The sequence below is a fragment of the Mercenaria mercenaria genome, chromosome 2 (genome assembly GCF_021730395.1).
Source record: "Mercenaria mercenaria strain notata chromosome 2, MADL_Memer_1, whole genome shotgun sequence".
Lineage (NCBI taxonomy): Eukaryota > Metazoa > Mollusca > Bivalvia > Venerida > Veneridae > Mercenaria > Mercenaria mercenaria.
This window is the reverse complement of record NC_069362.1, coordinates 26,516,268-26,537,173: the sequence shown is the minus strand read 5'-3', so window position 1 is coordinate 26,537,173 and position 20,906 is coordinate 26,516,268. Positions and strand designations below refer to the sequence as shown.

Here is a 20,906-nt window from a genome sequence, read left to right as displayed (position 1 = left end):
CTAGTATACTTGAGACTGAAAATTACACTTTAATCTGATATACCATCATGGCAGGTATATGTGTTTTACAAACATCTCTTGTTATAAACTTTTTATGTGTTTTATCCATAATATTGAACTTACAGTTAAAGTTTTTTTTTGTTTTTTTTTCAATTTATATTGCATTTATATATGCATCAAGCTATGTTCCATTTGTTTACATAAAAAAGGTGCAAATTTGTGTAATAAATGAATGAGCCTAGTGGTAGAGCATCTGCTTCGAGTGCAGGAGGTTGTGGGTTCAATCCCTGGCCGCGTCATACCAAAGATGTAAAAAAAATGGTACTAGTAGCTTCCTAGCTTGGCGCTCAGCATTTAGAGGATAGCGCTAGGACTGGTCAGCCAGGTGTCAGTATAATGTGACTGGGTAGGGTATCATGTCACATGTCTATGGCATAATATTCCAATAAAGTTGGGCATTTTGCTCACTGCTACAAACAGACACCATCATTTCTATGACTGGATATTGTTGAAAAAGAATTAATCCCGTACACTCATTAACGTCCATTCTACAGATAGAGGAGTAACTTGGACAGCAAAAACATCCACACATCTGATGTTCCCAAATATAATCAGATTTGGTTTTATTCAGTTGTTTCATGCCTTTGGAGTACACATATTAGATATTTTAGTTAACTATCGACAATGTTTCGTTATTTCATTGATTTTACAAAGATAGCTGTAAATCAGCGACAGATACGTTACAGTGCGAATTTTCATTCAAAAGAATATTCTAATATAACACATAACAATATTTGTGCAGTGGTTGGGAAAGAATTTTTTGCAACGTGAAAAATCCCCCTTGGCCCTGAAATTAATGGGGCATTTTCAAACTCCATGGGGCTTTTTAATTTCAATGAAAAGTATCGACTAGAAAATAAGAAAAAAATATGAATTACTAAAATATATTTGGCTATGAAAAGAGAACGCATGGTGGCCTGTATCCACATATGACAGCACAGCATACAATAATGGCAACTGTAGTTTTATAATATTAACAAAATCTGATGCATCTTAAACACGTACACTTTCTAAAAAATTATCTACTTTTACTTTCACTTATAAGGTATTGTTACAGTTCAACTTACCATAATTTTTTATAAAGAAATACAGAAATGAAAACGAAATGCATTGTGCAAATCTGATTTATTTATATTTGAAATCTTATTCATTCTGTTGCTACTGTTGCGACAAATAAAATGTCAAACTTTAAAACAGCGGTGACGTCGGCCATTTCTTTGACACTGCCGCCGGTAAGTCATCCAACAGTGATCTTTTTCATCATGTTTGCTCTTTTCATTTCAAATGCAAATCAAAGAAAAACTTAACGTTGTAATACTAATAAATATACATTTCATACGATACCAAGCCGAAATTTTTTTTTTTAATTTTTACTGGTGGAAATGGTCAACACATTTCTTATTTCTAAATTTTTCAGCAACTAACACAGAAAGGCCGACCTGTGACATAGCGACTTTTCTAACGAACATTTTGATTGGATCGCTGCATCCAGTCATAATTAATTGGAAATACCTCAGAATGTGATTTATATAGCATAGGTATCCATGGAAAGAACCGCTACGACGCATCAATGACTCAGTCTCGATTTGATACTATTAATAGTCCATTGCAGTCCCCTTGCCTATTGTAAAGTCGTCGTGTGGTATATTTTTTACCAATTTTTGCGATTTCTATAGTTCTTTTTCTGCTGGAATTTTCGCGCATTTTATTGGAATTTCAATGGGTTATTTTTTTGACTGAATGTGTGAACTCTCGCGTCGCGCCCTCCTTTCCCAACAACAGTTTGTGTCCGCTATTTGCCTGTTCATAAGAAACGAAGTTATTTATATATTATGATCGAATTATGATCGAAAAATTAAATCAAATTGTATATGGAAAAACTAACGTAATTTACACAAATATCAGTTGTTCATATTGAATTATGAAATAAGATCTATATCATCATGTAGATTAGCGTACTAGAATTGAAGAGGGAAACATATACTATATGAACAATATAACTGTTGGTTCTTAGATATATCCGAAAATACAGTCTTTTTGGTGAAAATAGTCTACCCATTTCATATAAACGTATCTGTCGCATTTTTAAATTGCTTAATTGGCGTTACATTTGCTTTATATTTCATATATTTTGATATGATTCTATTTGAAAATAAAGAGATATAACATAAAATGTTTATGTTTTGTATAGAAAAACCTTAATTTGAACATCTAACATAAAAAAAATAGAAATTGTAACGTATCTGTTTTATTCAATATATATGATGTCTTATTAACTCCAGATATCAATAATAAAACCGTAATCAACTATTTTCTAAAACTTTTAGTTAAGGTGATGATCATTCAAACAATTCAAACATTTTTACACTTTTATAGCACAGTCGTATAACGTATCTGTTGTTTGTAGCGTATCTGTTTTTATTTTGTTTTCTCAAGTGAAAAATATGAAATCTGGACTAAAAGACAAATACTTTAACTCGGATACAAAGTTAAACACATGTTCTACTACACTGTCCAGTAACATTTCTAGATAAATGCAATATAAATGTATGCTGGATGAAACACTTCGTAACGTATCTGTTAAAAACAAATTGAAACACGGTGGCAGTTGAACATAATCTTATTTTATTTTCTACAATATGTTTATTTCGTTAATAAATAAATGTTATTTTGATAATTATATCATTAAACATTCAAACTGTCGATAGTCTTTCCGGATCATGCATTACGCACCTGAGTATTTGAAGTAAATAGATGCTGTAACGTATCAGTTGTCCAAATTGTCGACACAAAAGGTACGCGATCAATATATACATGATTGACACATATTGAAAAAGGCGATATTTTGTTCAAGATATATATCATTAACTAATCATTTGAGCATAACAGTTTAGTAATTGTCCCGATATTTAAATTTCAGTACCATGCAATTTAATTTAACCCTAGATCGCCGACATAGATTTTTGACCTCATGCGCATGTGTTTAACGTCTGATTTCGAAAATTAGTTATTTCTAGTGGACATTTCACGATTTTAGACAGTATAAAACATGCCTCCTTCATTTTGAAAGCAAAATAATGATAATAGATCTACCAAAAAGTACAAAAAGCTGAACTGCGCCGAAATGTTTAAATTGGAGTTGCTCCTCTATCTGTAGAATGGACGTTAAATGAATGATGGAGAAGAATGGGTAAAAAGTGTGACAGACTCCTTTTATTTCAGCCCCTGTTACACAGATTTATGTAGATCACAATTTTTTTATTTACCCATACCCTGTTGAATTTCTGTAATGAACTTGTCCATCTTACAATTTGGACAGTACCATTGACTGTCAAAAGGGGTGCTTAACAAAAAGATACTGACCGAATGGCGAACAGTGCAGATAATGATCAGACTGCACGGGTGTGAAGGCTGTTCATGATCTTCACTGGTCGCAAAGGCAGAATCAATCATGTTTAGCATGATAAGAGTTAAAATAAAGTATTTGTGAGAGGTTTTGAAATTATATACTGGGCACAGATAAGCAGTTTTCAATTAAACCAAACTATTTCTTGTAAGAATAACAGTTAAAATTTTTCATTGAAGTCATTCAACATTTACAGTAGCTGTAGTAACACAATTCAGGCAGCATAGAAATTTTACAAAATGACCTCCGCAATAAATCTGAATTGATGACACATATGAATTTAAACTGACGTTTCAGCACTGATTTGCGCATTGGTACTAATAAGTAAATTGGCAGCACCAAAATTTTATCATCTATAGTCTGTCCCACCTAATTTTGGACCTCAACTTTGGGCTGATATGAAGAAATGAAACGGGATCAAAGAACATAAAACATGTTTTTGTAAATAAAAAAAGTCACCCTAGAGAATTTCAATGATTTTTTAAACAATCGTCTGGTTTTCCCGTGCAACTAAATTTCAGTTTCTCTATGGAAATTCGCTGTTGTTTATTTCTGGTCGCCATTGCCAAATATTCTCTATTTTGGAGATTTTCGGGAAATTTCACGTGTTATCCCGTGGGGACGTTTCACACTTATTTTTTACACTTAGCTATTTTTCCTCCTGTAAGAAACAGAATGGGTTTGAAATAGTCCTGGCTTCCAAAACTCTAAATGCCGCTTTTTTATAGTTTATTTTTTTCATAGTTGCGGCTTTAGAGTTTTGGACCAGGCCTACTATGAAACCATACCAAAATAAAAAGTTGTCCAACTTTTCGTCGCAAACGTAGTCAACTGAAATTTTGAACGAAGATGTATGGACATCTTGATAAAGTAATCACTTCTACATCAGTTAACACCATTTATCAAATTCTGGAAGCAAATCTTACAATAAAATCGCCGATTTTTACAAGTCACTGCTAGATCAGCATCATTTCGGCGGCCATTGTTGAATAGCTACAACGAGATTCTCGCATGACGTAACAGCGCGAGCCGCTAAAAATACACATGTAGAGTCTCTAGAGCACTTTGTAAACAAAAGAAATGATTTATACATACAAGTTTTCTTAAGGATTTATCTATGAAAATAATAATTCAAATCAGTTTCAATAAAAAATAACCATTTTCCCAAGTTTTTGTGCCACCGGGATGCTGATGTAACTTCAAATACGAAGCGGCACATGTGAGTGCTCTCTTAGCGGTTCGCGCGGGTGAAAGGTCAGTCTCGTATTTCAAAGGAGCAAGATGGCGGCGTAGAGTAAACGTTTCAGACCAGTTCGAAATTGTCAGGTAGTTCTGCCATCAATTATGGGTTTTAATGCGTAAAATTTGGCACAATGGTAGATTTTACTATATATTAACTGATCAGAAAGTGCTGCTGCCGATTTCTTTTAAAATGTACAAACGCGAGCGTGTCAGATTTCTGGCACGATTATTAGTATGATTTCCCTACGGAGTGCACTTCAGCTCTCCCGTCCAAATCCAGTATATAAACCGAGAGAGCTGAAGATCTTAAGCTAGGTTTGAAATAGAATTTACAATTTAGTATACAAAAGAACTTTTGAAAATGGAAAAAGGAAAAATAGGAAAAGAACTTACTTTGCACGAAAGAATCCGGCCATTAAGTAATGTATTCAGTTATAAATTCCTTTAATCATTACTCCATTTATCCTTAAATCCTTCCAAACGATGTCCATTTCAATGCACAATTTTCAAAGTCAGAAGTTTTACACTGAAAATCCATCATCCGAAAATTGATCTAAATCTGCGGTAGTCTTTTGAAGAATTTCAGGCAAAATTAATTAATAACTGAACTATGCATTTGAAACAATATCTTTAATCACAGTATTTTCCAAATGCATAATCCAGGAAGAACCTGTACGATACAAAGACGTCAACTGCTTCAGCCTCCTTAAAATATAAATCTAGCCTTCTACACATTTAAGAAGCTCGACCTGACACAATAACTTTTCAAACGCTAAATTTCAATTATGTCATACAATATATGACGTCACTAAATATCTCGAGCGAACAAGTGCATAGGCGGCACATGTCGGCTCTTTTACGCATAGCTACCCCAGCAATAATTAATTAAGTGAATATTGAAGCTAACTGAGCCCCGAATTTAAAGAGGATAAAGCAAATTAGCTGTCGACTGTGCCAGTCTGACTACGTGGATAAAATTTAAATCAAAGGCGGGAATGATTCAGTTTGCTTTAAGTTTGGTTTAAACAGTATTTTATTGACATAATTACATCTGTTACACTAAATTGTTAAATGTACAAACATATAGGATTGAGTAGGAAGCTATAAGCTTTTTTAAAACTCTCTCCCTATAACTAATACAATTTATAATGGTAACAATATAAACAATCCATCATAATTTTTCTGCTTGCAGTTTCTTCGTTTATGTATGGTATCTGACAAAATGTGTCAACTGTATTTTTAAAACAGATTGACAAAAAGGATTTTTGGATAAGAAAATTAAAATGTTTATATGAAATTAACTCTAAATTATAAATGCTTTATCTTACAATAATATCTAAGAAGATAGGGATAGAAAGGAAGGAAGAAAAATAGAGGAAATGGGGTCAGTAGGTCAGAAATGTCACTTAAGATACATGGAGTTTTAGGACTTTCGTCAAGGCTATAAAAAAGGGTTAAATTGACAAAAAACCTGGAATACAAAGCTATTATTACAGCTATTAGTGTTCAAGAAAAAAGGTAATAAAGGAATTACATATCGAATCTCTTTGTCTTCTGTATATATTTATGTACATGGAGAAATATGGAGTTGTTAAGTCTGCTTGTAATTGAGGAATCGCCATGTAACAGTGTTTTTAGTGTAACAGTGGTAATTGGCCTAATACAGTTAAGTAGTTCTGTGCGCTCTCTCTGATAATTAGGACAGCTGAAAAAGAAATGGTGTGTACTTTCCACCTCGCCACATACACACAGTGGACTGTCTACGATATTTTTAGAGAATAGATGTTCATTAAGAGAACTACAATGTGTCCTAAGTCTGCCATGAAGAATTTGGAATTTACGTTCACCTACATAATAATGAGTTGGAACTTTCGTTACATCAGAATAAAGTCGTCTTGTGAAGATGCCCAATGTTGGAGAATCTCTGTGGTGTAGCAGAAGTTGGTTCCAGTCACTAACAGTTGATGGAAGAAAGGAGTTTGCAAAGAGCTGTGTGTGACAAAGCAGGTTTCTGGAATCACCGGCATTTCTAAGATTGTATACGGATGTTTGTGAAACAGTGTCTGGTACCAACGAAGAAAGATACTGTGGAGTTAAATGATTTTTCATTTTGTAGAAAAGAGTGAGTTTATGTTTTTGCCTTCTAACTTGAAGGGGTTGGAAGCCAGTCTCATTATAAAGATTGGCAATAGAAACAAGTTTGGTGGCTCCTGTAATAATTCTACATGCTTCAAGTTGGATTTTCTCAAGTTCAAATTCATCATGCTGGGTTATATTATCCCAGACGACATCAGAATACTCCAGGAGAGGCCGAATAAAGGACAAATAGATAGTTTCAACAGACTTGCGGTCAAGAATAAATTTCAAGGTTCTCATTATGTTGATTCTTTTCCATGCCTTTTCTTTAATACTATCTACATGTTCGTGCCAGTTTCCGTCATTTGAAAAAACAACACCAAGATGTTTGTGAGACGTCACCTCGTTGATTGGAACACCATGCATATACAGAGGAGGATGCAGGGGTTTGTTATTTTTACGAGAAATAAGAAGTGATTCTGTTTTTTTAGGGTTGAAATCGACAAGCCACTCATTTGCCCACTCGTCTATTTTCATGAGGTCTGAATTAAGGGTTTCAGCTGCAGTGACCGGGTTGTCAACAACAATGTACAAGCTAGTATCATCAGCGAAGAGTCTGATATTTGAACTGATATTGAGAACAATGTCATTAATAAAGACGATGAAAAGAAGAGGACCAAGGATAGAACCTTGTGGCACACCTGCTGAGATAAAAACTGTTTCAGAAGAACCTCCAGGAAGAACAACTTTCTGCTTTCTCTCAGATAAGTAGTCACGAAACCATTTTAACAGACTTCCAGATACACCTGCAGATTCCAGCTTGAACAAAAGACCTTTGTGCCATACACGGCCAAAAGCTTTGGATATATCACAAAAAAACTGCACGGACTTCTTTACCTTCATCTAATGCTTTGCAAAAAGTATTGTATATAGAAACTAGTTGGTTGGTAGTTGAGTCATTGGGAACAAATCCAGATTGGAGAGCTGAAATAGTGTTATTTGCTGAAAAGAAGTTGAAAATATGCTTGTGAATGATTTTTTCCAGTACTTTGCTGATTGTGCTTAGAAGTGATATAGGCCTGTAGTTTGAGACTAGCTGTGGGTCATTCTTCTTGAAAACAGCACATACATGTGCCAATTTCCATTTGGATGGCATTTGACCAGTGCTGATAGATATGTTAAAAAGTTTTTTTTTTTTTTTTTTTTTTTTTTTTTTTTTTTTTTTTTTAAGGTTCTGATACTTTTATTATCCCCGTCATAGGTGTGTGTGGGTCGGGGAACCATCCACACTCCACACCTTACAAGTTATATATAAATATGTATAAGCATAATATATGCAAGTGTGATTCATGGCATAGTATCATTATATATAGACATGAAAGAACTGTCATGATATATAGCATGTATCTGGAAAGTTTAACATTGCATTAACACAAGTAGCGTTATATACAGATATGAAAGTGCAATCTGTCATGATATATAACATGTATCTAGAATCATTGCATCAACACAAGTATCGTCATGAAGTATATACAGATATGAAAGTGTAAACTGTCATGACATAACATATTTGTCATGACATATAACACAAGTAGCGTTATATACAGATATGAAAGTGCAATCTGTCATGATATATAACATGTATCTAGAATCATTGCATCAACACAAGTATCGTCATGAAGTATATACAGATATGAAAGTGTAAACTGTCATGATATAACATATCTAGAAACACTGCATCAACACAAGTATCATTATGAATTATATGCTATATACAGATATGAGAGTTTAATCTGTCATGATATATACCCTGTATCTAGAATCATTGCATCATTATGAAGTACATGTATATACAGATATGAAAGTGTGAACTGTCATGACATATAACATATCTAGAAACATTGCATCAACACAAGTATCATTATGAAGTATATACAGATATGAAAGTGTAAACTGTCATGATATGTACCTAGAAACACTGCATTTGCAAAAAAAATTTGTATAATACAGATGCGAAAATGCTACATGATGCTTAACATATAATGCTGAAGTACTAAAAGTATCAAATAAGCCTTTAAGAATAAGTGAGAGAAAGGGTTGTGCTCAGTATTTCTTGTTCAATAGTCTGGAATTTTTTCTGATTATTTTTTGAAGTATAAACAAAAAAAAAAATTCCTCTGCCTGAATAAAACAATATGAAACACCTGACAACTAATTAATAAGGTTGTTTATTATTTTCCAATTTGCCTCAAATTTGTTGGAAGTTTGGTTTTTTATTGACAATTCTTTATTGATATTGAATTCATGTTGTAGATAATATTTCATATTATTCACTGATAATAATCTACCCAGACTTTTACTTGAGAATATGAATTTTTTAATATATAGCGATGTTAAGTATTCTGGAGTACCTTTTGCTCCGAACAAGAAGCTTATTTTGTCTAATGCTAAGGAAATATTTTTAATCTCCAACTGCCTCTTAAGATCTTGAAGGAACAAACTTGTGTGTATACATTTCCAAAACAAATGTTCTATGGTTTCTGATTCACTCTTACAAAAGTCACATAGATCATTATCTTTCAAGCTTAATGTTCTTAAATACTTATTGACTGGCAAAATACGATGTAGAAGTCTATATTGCAGCCATTGTAAATTGCTGTCCCTGGTTACTTTAAATGGCATACTATAAAAATATTTCCATTCATCATAATTGAAGTGAAATTCTGAATTCCATTTTGTTTGGCTTGTTGGGGTATCAGAGTTTCTGTTTAGAATATTATAGATGTCTTTACATCCTGATTTTGATTTTAGTATTATTCCTATAGGAAAAGGAATGAATGGATTACACTGAGATTCTGTTTCTGCTTCTATTAGTGTAATTTGTTTACTGTAGTTCAATATAGCTCTTGTTATTCCAAGATAATGTAATGTGTTCACATGTATTTTTGTGCTATTTTTAAATTCTTCATAAGACATAAGCTTGTTTTGTCTATACATATCATTAATATATCTTATACCATTCTCATACCAGGATTTGAAAAATAGACTTTGTTTTCCAACAAGAATGTTATGATTATAAAAGATTGGACACTTTAAAAAGTCTGTCTTAGTTTCCACAGGAGTAACTTTTAGAAAATTGGAATATGATTGCAAAACACTTTTCCAAAATTTATTTGAAATTTTTTGTTCCATTTTGTCTGCATAATGTTTCCCGCAATTAATCAGTTTGTGTTTATCAAATAAATTTTCTGCCAAAATTGCCCAATTTGCTTGTGTGGCTAACAATCTTCTTATCCAGGTTATTTTCAAACTTTGAATAAAACACTGGACATTTGTCATTTTAATTCCTCCTTCACAGTAATCTTTTATTATGACTGATTTTTTCACTTTTGCTGTTCCATGCCACAGGAAGTTATACAAGGTGTCATTAATAGATTTCAGTATTTTGTCACCAGGATCTGGGAGAGAGATAAACAAGTGATTAAAGGCTGGTAACAATAAACTCTTAATAACTGTACATCTTCCAATTGGCGTAAGGTATCTCCAATTCCAAAACTTAACAGAATTTTCTAAGCTACTCAATTTATCTTTATAATTAAGTATAATCATCTTCTCTAAGTCAACATGAAATTGAATGCCAAGTAATTTAAATTCATGTTTTCCCCAAGCCAGCTTGAACTGTTAAAAAGTTGACAGAGTGGTTTTGCAAGTTCCTGAGAGAGTTCCTTCAGGATTCTGTTGTTCACGTTGTCAGGTCCTGCAGCTTTACCTACTGTAAGTGATTTGATTGTTTCTGTTACTTCTTCCTCTGTGATGACAAATGTCTCAAGTTTTGGATGATTTGTATTTGTTTGCATGTGTGGCAGTGTTTTGTTATTGTCATCTAGTAATGTTTAGGACTGAAAGAAATTGTTAAGCAAGTCTGCTTTATCTGTATCTTCTGTTACAAGAGTACCATTGTCATTTAATAGTGAAACTGGTGTGTTTTTGGATGGTGATATAAACTGTTTTAGTATCTTCCAACAGTCAGATATTTTAAGATTTTCAGTCTTTAGTTTATTTGATAATTTTTCTGAAAGTTGTGTTTTTGCATTTCGTAATAATTGTGTAGTTTTGTTCCTTATTTGATTGTAAATGTACCAGTGATGTTCATTTTGGGTTCGTTTGGCCCTGTCATAAGCTCTCTTTCTGCTTTAAGTTTGAGCCCGCCCCATGTGGTTCTGGGACGATCTGTGTATGAAAGGAATTGGAACTACTGCCTTACCCTTGCATGATCGTAAGAGGCGACTAATAGGGTCTTAACACTTGGTTATGCAGTAAATCTGTGATTCCAGCAGGTATACAAATTTTGATTCCATACCTCATGTTCTTATTTCAATGTAGTTTCTAAATGAGATGTGGAACAAAAATTTGTAGCTACTTTAAAAGAAAACGTGTAAAAAGGGATTTTTCTATCACCGACAAAAACAAACAACCTTAACGTTACCGGTTACGGAAGGTGCGTTATATTTATAAATTTGAAATTCTGACTTCTTACCTGTAAAGTGTAGATGATTGTTGGAAAGTCGCCATTATGACCTAAATTGTGTCAGTGTGACATAAAACCAAGCTTAAAAGCAACAACACGAAAACCAACAAATGTATCGTTGTCGGCAATTTCATACCTTTATTTCAAAATTTTCAAGGGGGAGAGCACCCTGACCCCCACTTAAATGAGGAGAGTACACCCATTAATAAATGCACCAGAGGACCCCATTTCATACCGTCCCTACCCCCGCCTTCTCCTAACATGGGCAAAGGCATCCCCTCCAATACATTGCTATGCACCTTGCCGGTGACATCTTCATTCTAGACTGGTGCCCCTCCCCCTCGTCAAAAGTTTCTTTATCCGGGCCTGTTCCGGCCTACAGTGAAAATTCATTTGGCATGTGACTATTTGACGGCTTATGTACATGACCGCAGTAATATTCTGTGTAGACTATAGATCTATGTTGCATTAGTTACAAGTTGTGGCAATTGATACCGTCATTTTTTTGCCAGAGTAGATCTATATTTTTGTAATGAACTTGATGGGTAGATAATTTTTCGACTGAATATCTAGATATAAACAAATCATTTTTTAAGGAATAACTATTTGTTGTTGTTGTTGTTGTTGTTTTGCGTTCAACGTGTTTTTGGTTGAATTTTCAGTATAGCTATGTACTGCCCCGTTTGTAATAGAAGTAAATGTTTCGTGTACATACTTCTTGGTGAAAAAAAAACACGTGTTTTATATCATCGAAAATGAGAGTAAATGACCGCTTCAAAAGGTCATGTGAGCCGCGCCATGGGAAAACCAACATGGTGCATTTGCGACCAGCATCCGCGCAATCTGGTCAGGACCCATGCTGTTCGCTAACGGTTTCTCTAATTGCAGTAGGCAGTTGACCAGATTGCGCGGATGCTGGTCGCAAATGCACTATGTTGGATTTCTCATTGCGCGGCTCATATTGTTATTTTGTCTATAGGTCTACCATGTCTATCAATAGCACAAAAATGTTTTAACATGCCACTTTTGATTTCACTGAACGGCCGAGCATGAGAAATAAAGACGCAAGGATGGAATTGAAAATCTGGTATTATGTTATTATAAAGAATAAAGGCAATTATTAATTTATACTCCATTATGGGCCTAATACGTTAACGTAGTCCCTTATATAGGCGGTTGTCTCAAATTGAAATATGTATATTTTAAATCATTAATTGCATTGAGGAATAATGTTTACCTTGATCGAACGGTCACTAAAAATAGTGAGCACCAGTCAGTATACAAACATGTATTCATGCTATTTAAAAACAACCTTTTAACAGACGGTAATCATCTGAACCTTTGATACGATTGTTAACAACATCTACGACTGAAACAATGGTATGCACTTGACTTGAGACATGTATTTATTTTAAGTCAATGCTAACGAGTAAGTACACACACATTTTCAGACAAAAAGCTGAAAACCTAAAACTAAACGGAAATAACTTTAATTTGAAGTAAACTGTTAACTCAGGGTCTTCCGTACCAGAAAATACTACAAGTTTTGGACAGAGTTTGTTTTAATTTTCTGTTATGTCATTCAACAATAGATATATCTGAGGTCCCTGTGAGCAAACCCCCAAATGACGTTTGTATGGACGCCGCCATCTTGAAATGGACGTCGCGTCATTTTACAATGCAAGTCTTTGGGCACGCCATGTACCCAGATAATCCTAATTCTGTTCAGCGACCCTAACTCAGTGCCAACATGGCTGACAGAAAGACGATATATGTAGTTAATTTCCTTGTCTTTTTTCGTGTTTTTATGTGAGTATGCAATGTAAGCGTAAAACTTTTGATAGTCATAATATCCTGTATTGATAACATGTTTTGTGTACTAGATATTTCAATCATTTCAAAAATGTCACATTATGTGGCTGGAATTCAAATGTACTCAAAAAGTCTTCAAAATGAACATGTTTTATGTTTCTAACTGTTTTGAAGTACCAGAAATTGCAGTAAGACCATACTTATTAAATGTATTAGTTCCATAAATATCTCTTTGACAATGTTTAACAGTATCAAAGTTTGAAATCGATTTTTATAGCTTAAAAATTGTATTGATTATGAGGTGGGTTTAAATTTGCGGATAATTCCTAACTGGTATAGAAAACAGTGCTGGATAAATACGAACTTAGAATGGATAAACACCTAACCAAACGAAAACTGCTGTTCGTCTGTGCTTTTTAATGGACTGCTGATGCTCGAAGTTCTTTGATCTACCCACCCCTGCAGGGATGTGGGATTCCTATGTCCAACTTATCCGACTCGTGATTTTTTGCCGGCGGACAAGTGCATTTTTCATTCTGTGTGTCCGCGGACAAGCATGCTTTTTCAGGTATAAAATGAGAAAAAATAAAATATCATTTAGATTGTGTGTTGCTTCAAGTGTATGGAGGTGATAAAGATAATGGGTTCTTTGACTATGTCTCGCGCACACTGTAACTCGGTGACTATGATAAAATACATGTATCAGAGAAGATTTAGATACAAGAAGATTTATTTAACGTCGGAAAAGTATCAACATATAACACTAGCTTAAAGCTATTTTCCGACAAACACATGTAAATAAGCTCAACATAAGTAAAACAGCTGTAACAAAATGCAAATATGTTAAAGCACATTAAAGCAAATAAAGCATCTGGCTCTAAGTAGATAAGAAACAAATCACAAATTATCACATACATGTTACAGTGCATTAAAACAAAATAGCACATATGTACTAGCAAATAAACGAAAAAGTAATTTACCACATACAGATTTAGCACATTTAAAGCAACATAAAAAAATTAGCTGACACTACACAAAAATAAGAAGAGTTGCATTTTACAACATGCATTTAAAAAAAAACATAAAAGAAGAAACCATATACATGCTAAAGGGAACATAAGAACTACTTAAAGTAGCTGAAGAAAAATATTTGCATCATCAGCATATAGCATTCTGTAACTAAAACTAAACAAGAGCTCGTCGAACACGAAATGCCCCCCTTGATGCATTCAGTAATTGCACAAGGAACAGAAATTATATGCTCACTGTAAAAAGTTCTACTGTTCTGGATCAATCTTACCTTGACCTTTAACCTATTAACCTAACGAGAAATCACAGAGTGATCTTGGCGCCCACCACTGAGCCATTTTTAATGTTCCAAATTTCAAGGTCTCAAGGTCAAAATCAAGGTCAAATTTCATTTCAGTACAAAACACTGTACTAGTGTTCCAAATTTGACAGATGTGGCTTGAGAAATGTGAAAGAAGGTCACTAGGTCAATCTCGAGATCAAAGTTCATTTCGGTACATAAAACTATGCATGTTGTTCAAATTTGAAGGCTGTAGCTTGAGAAATGTGAAAGTAGGTCACTAGGTCGAAATCAAGGTCAACTTTTATTTCGGAACACAAAACTATGCATGTAGTCCATCTTTGAAGCCTCAACCTTCAGAAATGTGAAAGTAGGTCACTAGGTCAATCTCAAGATCAAAGTTCATTTCAGTACACAAAAATATGCATGTGGTTCAAATTTGAAGGCTGCAGCTTGAGAAATGTGAAAGTAAGTCACTAGGTCAATAACAAGGTCAAAGTTTGTTTCGGTTCACAAACCTATGCATGTGGTCTAATTTTGAAGGCTGTAGCTACAGAAATGTGAAAGTAGGTCACTAGGTCAATATCAAGGTCAACTCCTGTCAAGGTTCATTTTGCCACTGAAAACTATACATGTGGTCCAAATTTGAATGATGTAGGTTATGGACATGAAGATTTTTAGTTTTTCCCTATATAAGTCTATATGAACCATGTGACCCCAGGGGCGGGGCCATATTTGACCCTAGAGGGATAATTTGAACAAACTAGGTAGAGGACCACTAGATGATGCCATATACAAAATATCAAAACCCTATGCCCTGTGGTTTTGGACAAGAGGTTTTTCAAAGTTTTTTCCTAATAAATCTATATAAACCATGTGACCCCCGGGGTGGGGCCATATTTGACCCCAGGGAAATAATCTGAACAATCTTGGTAGAGGACCACTAGATTTTACTACATACCAAATATAAAAGCCCTAGGCCCTGTGGTTTTGGACAAGAAGATCAGAAACCGTCTAACTGTTCCTGGCCAGTGCGACCTTGACCTTTGACCTAATAACCTCAAAATCAATAGGGGTCATCTGCTGGTCATGATCAACCTCATTATCAATTTTCCTGACACTAGGCCCAAGCATTCTTGAGTTATCTTCCGAAAACCGTTTAACTGTTCAGGGTCACTGTGACCTTGACCTTTGACATACTGACCTCAAAATCAATAGGGGTCATCTGCTGGTCATGATCAACCTCCCTAATAACTTTCATGATCCTAGGCCAAAGTGTTCTTGAGTTATCATCAGGAAACGGATTGGTCTACATTCCGACCGACCGACCGACAGACATCTGCAAACAATATACCCCTCCTTCTTCGAAGGGGGGCATAAAAAGGGAAAACAAGGGTTACACACAGAGAACTAAAAGGACATTTAAAGACATCAGAAACGTAAACAACTTAAAAAAAGTATTATGACAAGTTTGTAAGTTGAATTTCAACTGCTGAGACAATAAGTCACTGTCAAGGAAATATTTGACCCAGTAGTCAGCCAAATTAAAATCAAAAGCACACAGAGATCGCAAGTATGACTAAAACAAGTCGGAACGTTTTAAGAGTCTTTCTCTGAATTCATCTGGCTTTGCACCATTGCGTGGGCAGTGTTTCGGGCATGACCTCAAAAGATCCCGAACACTGCTTACGCGATTTTAGACTTTTATAAACGTTAAAAGGCAAATATTTCAACAGCTTATATTTTACCACAGTTACTGTGATATGCTTTTCTTTTCATTGTCCTAAATAAATAAAATTATTCGCGTTTCGAAATTACTTTTCTTGGTAGTTTATCCCAGTACGAGTTTGGTCTGAAGTTTATGCTAGTATATTTTGGCGCTCACGTGAATTTCGTGAAATGTTTCGGCGTATATAAGTGTGAACTGGTATTGTTCTCACCACTCGAGGTTTATGATTGGCAGCAAACAGTCTGTGCCCGCCCTCCCTCCAATGATGTATGTTGTGCTTGTATTTTAGTTATAGCTTGCTTCAACGAAACAAACTGGCATCTGTTTGGTCCTGGTGATGTCTTTTCTAATAAAATCTTAAACACCAGATAAAATTAGAGATTTTATTAATTATTCACGCCTGTGTTTTACGCAAACTTGAAACATTTATCTTAACAACATGATTAAATTTACTTTTAGTCCCGTTTCAGTTCAAATTTACCCGGATACTAGATCGCTTGGAACCATACGAAGAACATTAAATCGATTGTTGAAATATGGATTTACTTCGCGAACAATTGTACACTTATATGCTGCCAATTATATACCTTATTCCTACTTTTATTGTTTCTTTTTTTGTCTTGTTGAAGGTAATTGAGATTAGAGAATAACTGATTTACTCACAGCTTTAGCGTGAGTAAAGAACTCGATCTCCAGTCTATTTGCGCTTTCATGAAGGTTTAATATTACAAATCAGAGCAAGTGAAATTTGACTATGGACAAGTGGATTTTAAGTGTCCGTGGACAAGTGAAAAATGTAAGGATACCCACACCCCTGTCCCGTCAGTCCATGCATCACTCCCCCACCACACCACACATACACACACACACACACTTTTCTTCCCTATTTACCGTCTGAAAAATATCATATTTAATAATTAATCATAAATCTAATCCCATTTAAACAATATCAAAAATATTCCATTAGCACCTCTATAAAAATCTCTTACACTATACGATATACAAGATTTGAAACAAACACAATTCTTCTGAAACAGTGTGTGTGCGTGCGTGCGGGGGTGCGTGCGTGTGTGTATGTGTGTGTGTGAGAGGGAGAGAGGGTTGGGGACTACAGAACTTCGAACATCGGTGGTATTAAATAATTTCTTATGTAAATATAATAATTTTGACTTTTATACTGAGTTATTTTTTAGGGTTTATCCAGATATTTCCAAACATTGCTATTTGCATAATATTAAAATTATGAAAAAATATTTGACTGTAGTGGGCATACATATAACATCTTAAAATTAACGACAAAGTTTGAAGACAATACCGCTTATAGTAATGTTTACAATAATCAGACCATGTACATGTCAACTCATTCATTTTTATAGAATACTAGTCAGTTAGGTGTTTATTCGTCACACAGTTTCGTGTAAGTTAGGTTTTTATCCATTCCTCATGTAAACCGAGTTCGGTTTTTATAAAATCAAAGTTAGGTTTTTATCCCTTTTCTCGCTGTCAGTACATTTGAACATGTATTGTGTCAACATGTAGTGGGTTAACAACATAGTGTAAAGGGGCCTATAAAGCAGTATATCTTTGCTTTCAAACAACAAAATAGTCGAGGCATCAAAAGCATAGAAGTATTTTTAAAGATTTTTTGTAAAAGTTTTCGTTGAAAAAGTTGCCTTGTTCGTCGTTTTTCCACCTGAATACACAAAGGTTGATATATTTAACATGATACATTTTGAAATAAATATACACTTGATCAATGGAGATAGATATAACAACAGAAACATTCCTTTATACATCGTAATTACACAGAAAACAAAGTTGTGTCGGCTTTACATCCGCCATGTTGGCACTGAGTTAGGGTCGCTGAACAGAGTTAAGATTATCCGGCGTGATGGGGAAAAACATAAAATCATGATTTTTAACTTCATTTTACATTTTTTCAAAAAAACGAAAAAGGGGCCTTAATTGAGATATTAACCATCTGGTATTAACGATGTCATTTTTGACAATTTTATTTACAGTATAAATAAATTATCGGAGGTCCAAAATTAGGTGGGACAGACTATAGTACATGTCAGTGTCATTGTATACCATGAGATGTTCAACAAAAATGATTTCTTATGAAAAACTATGAGTTCTTTGTCATCTGTTTGCTTACAATGAAAGCACAATGTAAGTTAGTGTATCTGAATAAGAATCCACCTCCAAAATGTCATGTATGCCAAGAGGGCTCTGTAAGAATGGACTTATTGGAGTTGTAAAATGAAGACCCTGGAGTGTATAAACACTATGCAGAGGTTATGTTTTATTTCCTGATCCTTTAACTGGGAAAATACGGACGATTTTTACAACCCAGCATTGGACGCTTTATATCTTCCCACCGCGCATTAACTCGGGTACAAGAACATTAAATATATATTCGGATATCTTTACGTTTGGTATTACCGTTTGTTTATAGTGTTCTATGCACTCAAAATATAGAAAATAGCACGTTTTCAACCACAGTCAAAAACGGTATAACTCGGACGCGGTAGTGAAAATACGGACACAGAATCGGAAAAATTCGGACATCCTGATTGTGATAGGGAAAATACGGACGATCAATTCTTTTTAAAAAAAATACTGTTTAATACATTCATATATTGTGGTGAAAAAAGGTATGTACTTACATTTAATTAATAAGGCTATATAAACTAGTCCGGCTACAAAGATTGTTCATTTAAAAACATGGATTCTTTCTTGAATTACAGTGGCAGTATTTAGATGCATTAAACATATATTTTAAAGTTGGTTGTTTTAGACAACTTTAAACTTTTCTGTTCACATCTTCACTTGTCAGAAATGGCCGATCTGTATTATCTCTAGGTATTTTATTAGTATGTCATTTTATAGGAAGTCAAACAACCTTATTTTTTTCATTACGCATTAACCGGGAACTGTTTAGGACCCCTTTGATCATGGTTACAATGGTCACGTAGTACATAAGGCTAGACTAAACTGAACCTTCTTCGATATTATATTTCCACAAAATCATAGTTTAAAATCTGGATCTACATAGTTCTAGATTTATATTCAGATAATGTTACATTGCTCTTCTCTAAAAGTTCCTGAACTTTCGGAACGTTCACACCTTTGCAATAGAAACCGTTGTTACATCTTTGAGCTACGCACCCCCCACCCTCTCCACCCTTGTCTGGACACAGGTTCGAATTTGGGTTTTAGTAGGATTGGCCCTTCCATTACGCTTTGTAGAGAAACCTCTAATATCAAAGCTGTGCCTGGAAGTTTTAAGAATGCACAACAATGGGTGCAACGCTGTTCGTTATGAATTGCTACTGCATGTTTATGGATTATTTGGTTCGCACTGTCAAAAGCCGGTTGCCGTGGTGATGCATCCCGACACAGGTTCGAATTTGGGTTTTTAGTAGGATTGGCCCTTCAATTACGCTTTGTAGAGAAACCTCTAATATCAAAGCTGTGCCTGGAAGTTTTAAGAATGCACAACAATGGGTGCAACGGTGTTCGTTATGAATTGCTACTGCATGTTTATGGATTATTTGGTTCGCACTGTCAAAAGCCGGTTGCCGTGGTGATGCATCCCGACCGCATATACTGAATAAACAATGACCTTCGCTATCCTCATCATTAATTAACTTTTTGTAAGCATGAACATCTAGTTCTGCAGAATCGACTTAATATAGACTTTAAGTTATAGGCCATGACTTGGCTCGCAATTATCATTATACGTATTTAAACGGACAAGACTAAAATTGACACATGGTCAGATGTTTATTCAGGCAGGCAAGCCCATATTAATAAGGGGCCATATGGGCTATATCTAGGCAAATGTATCATAGGAGTCCCATATGGGACCGATATTGTAATTATTTGCCTTGATACACCAATGTATTCATTCTGAAGCTCATATGAGACCAATGCCAATCCCGTATGCAAATCCAATGTGGGTCCCATATAGAAAAAATAAGGGTTCCATATATTTTGCTATCTGGGATAGGCCTAATTTCTTCCATTGTCTAATTCTGAGACATGTCTCTGTTTTCTACAATTGCACGTCCTTTTTTCACTATAATGCAAATTTGATAGTAAAAATTCGGACAGTTTGTTTTTGTTTTATTTTTGGTGTTTTGGTACTTTATAAGCTTAAAAGATACAATTGTTAAAGAAATTAACCACTGAAAAATGATTTCGAATATTTTATATAATGCCTAGAATCGATGGTAAACCTGAAATAGATCTTTAAACCTAATCGGTGTAAATTGCTAGTGTGTCGATGTTTACACAAGAATGGAAAAAGAGCATTCGTAGTTGTATTCGAGCACGTTCCCTGGTGTCATATTTATTATAACGTCATTGGTTTTTTGAATGGTTTGGACAGGGGGTGTCATTAATTGTTCTGCATATTTTCTTCGTAAGCTTATGAAGTAGAATACTTGACGATATCAGTTTCCCCTGTTTGTGTCCGTATTTATACCTATATAAAAGTAACCCTCAGATATAAAAAATGATGGCAAAAGTCAAGCACGAATTTTCAAGGGAAAACCATGGCAGTTATCAGATATTACTTAGTTCAATTAATTCTGGAAATGCCAGAAATCAAAAATTTGAAAAGCATTTTCAATAGATATTAACATCCACCCTAGCACACTAATATAAGGCATTTGTGCTGTTTCGGGAAAAAAAACAAGTACAGTGGAATCACCCAAACCGGATCTACCTAAAACCG

At 34.5% G+C, this 20,906-nt stretch overlaps 1 protein-coding gene across 3 annotated transcripts in view; it reads left to right on the top strand.

Moving 5' to 3' along the window:
- LOC128552126 (hemicentin-2-like) overlaps nucleotides 1–20,906 on the top strand; it is a 193,648-nt gene that overhangs the window by 122,640 nt on the left and 50,102 nt on the right. The window lies entirely within an intron of this gene.